Below are 3,448 nucleotides of genomic sequence, written 5' to 3'. Positions count from 1 at the left end.
TCAGCAGGAGCTGGGAACACTTCTGTTTTACAGAACACTTGCACAAGAGGGATGGACCTCATCTGGATCAAAAGAAAAATAGGCTTCTGGCTATGAGCATGCAGGAGGTTGTCAGTGAACTTTTTAACTGAGGAGTGGGGAAAGCCAAACAGTGGTGACATTTTTCAGGACGGTGTTCCCAAGGACAAGACATAGCGAATTCTGCATCTCTAGGGAAGGATACATCAGGGAATAGCATAAAACAAGACGGTTAGCATTCAAAGAGAAGGCCAGGAAACTAAATTAGTGCTGTGATTGACTCAACGTCAGTGTTTGAAGCCTGGGGAACAAGACAGGAGCACCGGCAAATTTTGCTGATATGGTAGGCACTTTGGAAATCTTGAACTTGTTAAAAAGAAGCTCAAAGAAACAGCTGGGAGGATTAAATCTTAACAGGTGGGTGGAGATGGCTGAAGGGACCATGCTGGGGACACAGTGGTAGGGCTACCACCCACCCAGAAAGGCCTGAAAAAGTGAAAGATGCTGGTGCTGATAACAGGAGAGAGGACTGAGAGTAAGAAAGCATCAGTCAAAAAGCTGCAGTTGTGTCTGAGTAAAAACCACAGAAACGAACATAAACTCAGGCAGATTAGGCATAAAAATATAACTAAGCTGTCCAAAAAGGGATTAAAAGATCAGCTAGTTAAAAAATCAAAACTAGCACTAAATCATCCATCTGTCACAGAAGCAGCAAAAATCCTGCCTGGGAGCCTGTCAGACCATAGGATTCTTGGTCTATAAGCCTCGTAGCTGTGCCAGATGCACTGGTGGAGCTACAATGAGGGTCAGAACAGCCTCCTGAATAAATACAGCCTTTTCAATAATGTCAGCATAGCTTCAGCCTGCAAAGGGAGGTCCTGCCTTATAAACATCTTGGAGTTTTTTTGACGAGGTCAACTGGTATGTGGAGAGGGGTGACCTGGGTGATGTGATCTGCCTGGATTTCCAAAGGCTTTTGACAAACCCTCTCTGAAGAGACCTTAAAGAAAAGTCAACAGCAGCAGGATAAAACGGAAAATCTAGCATGGATAGTCATCTGATGGTATAAAGCATAGGACTAAATAGAGGAAGACCACCAGGGAGTTCTGCAGGGATCTGCACTAGGATCTGGGCTCTTTAACAAGTTCCTAAATGATGTGGAAAAAGGGGTGAACGGTGAGATGATGGGTTTTGCTGACAGTATGACCAGCCAAAGCACTGGTGCAGTTGTTTGTTTAGACAAGCTTTTGCTTCAGTGAATATCAACACAAATGCAATGTGAGGTTGATGTCCACGAAGTATCATCTCAATCCATCTTACAGGTCGGGGACGGGGTGGGGGGATAATTAAAAAAGATCATTTGTAACGTTGACCCATAAATCACATAACTCTAACTGGAGCCTTTTGATTGTTATTAGTGATCGTAGGCCTCATTCAAGCTGAGAAGTTTTGCAATAGGTTAACATGAGAGGCAGCAGAGCTGCAGTGTGAGGGGCAGTCACTGGTCTGCCATTTGCTGCTACTACTGCTGAGAGCAAAGACACTTTTGCCTGGAGCATCCCCACCTCCAGACCCCCCAAACCTCCCTAGACTGGTGCTGTGCACTATGGTGGTGCCGTCAGATGGCCGTGATCTTAGGGAAGGTTTCCTTCTGTACTTCCCAAACATTGCTCATAGAGGCACTGCTGCTGTCATCCGTGATGTTTGGCAGGAGGTACCTGGCTGTTGGGATGGCCTTTTTGTCCATCTTGAACCAAGATGCTGAATTTAACAAACCTGCTTTGGAGACTGGTTATGGACTTTGCCTTTAAGGATAAATTGCGTTCTTGATACCTGGATCACATTTTGATGCAAATTCATGAGACTAAAATTATGCATGCTAATATCTCTTGGAGTATGCTAGGGCTCCCCTCTAGGCTGGGTATTATTTTATATTTGCAGCACATCAGAGATTAAGTGACTGTACAGATCAGACTGCAACATTTTGTACTGAACTGGTAGAGCTCTAGAAAAATGTTTTCACACTGGAAGCAGCTCTGCAGGCTTGGAGATCTGGAACTGGGCAGAGAGGGTGGATATGGCCTCTTATTGAGAGCCCTTGCTTGAACACAGTGCAGTCAGGGAGCTGAATCAGGTCTCAGACAGCAAATGGGTCACTCCATTTTCTGCTTCTTTAGAGAGGTGTCTGAAGATGAGCATCCTTCTTCTTCAGCTTGGTACAGACCAAGCACTGCACTGGGGACACTTTTTCGTTTTTAGCCATTCTATACGGAGGTCTTCACACGGTGGGTGGTCATGAAGGAGCCTAGCAAAAAGCAGTCTATTTCCCTAAAATCTCCTCCTCAGCAGGAGTCTTTTCCTCTTTAGAACGGTAGTAGGCATTGGTAATCAGGCTGCCTACTTCTCACCAGCTTTTATATTCAGGAAGCATACGGTGACTGATGCATTTCCTGATGTACCCTCAAAAATCACATCAGTTTTGGTCCAGGACCTCTGATTACCAACGGGAGGCAACAGACAACTCACACTTTCTTGCTTTTCTGCAGCAGTCTCAATGAAGCCTGTTATTACCTGATACACAGGGAAAGAAAGGTAGGGAGTAAGCCGGTGGTTTGCTCGTTTCCTCGTGGGCAGAACCAAATGGTGAATGTAGGTGGCCTCAGTTTCAGATGAGTGTTTGCTCCCTGAGACTACCCTGTGACCAAGCACAGCTTTTGTAATACTGATCAGGCCATGATTTTAAATTCCCTTGTTCTGGGCCTCTGCAAGACTGGAGGGTGTGACTTTCCCTTTTTTAAGTGTATATCATACTTCTGGTTCTAGACAGCTTGATGTGAGGTATACTAATTCAGCCTTCAAGGCCATAGCATTCTTTTCTTTATATTTCTTGGAAAAGAAAAGGCACCAGGAGGCCAACAGGAATCTTTCCCTTGTAAGGCTCCTGGGACAAAATTTCATTTTTTTTTCTGAATATGGAAGCGATGAGACAGCTGTCATAGGAATTCTCATCCGAATACATGCCAGCAATAAGGAAAGAATATTGCTTCATGCAGGTAATTTTTATAAACCTCTTAGAAGCTGTTCATCAGTTCAAAACTACCGGAGGAGTCTAGTGGAAAAGCAACATGAGACATGGATGTATTCAGGATCCCAAAACTAAGCACTTTACATAACACACCTCACATATGCTCAAAAAGAAGGTGGCAAAACAACCCACCAGAAGTATCCCTTCTCCTCCAGCTCTTCTCCGAAGACATCTGCTTGCCCAGCCCCACGCAGCTCCCCTGTTTTTCCAAGTGCACTGGTGCCAGCAGCTATTTTTGCGCTTAGCTCAGGGCAGTGCTTCAGCTGCTGGACCTCTGTGTCACACTCATCCTTTCCTTTGCAGACTCTGCATCCCAGCGGCCTCCAGGAAAAGTGCAGGGAACAT

The sequence above is a fragment of the Charadrius vociferus genome, unplaced genomic scaffold (genome assembly GCF_000708025.1).
Source record: "Charadrius vociferus isolate BGI_N301 unplaced genomic scaffold, ASM70802v2 scaffold251, whole genome shotgun sequence".
Taxonomy (NCBI): domain Eukaryota; kingdom Metazoa; phylum Chordata; class Aves; order Charadriiformes; family Charadriidae; genus Charadrius; species Charadrius vociferus.
This window is presented reverse-complemented; position numbering follows the sequence as displayed.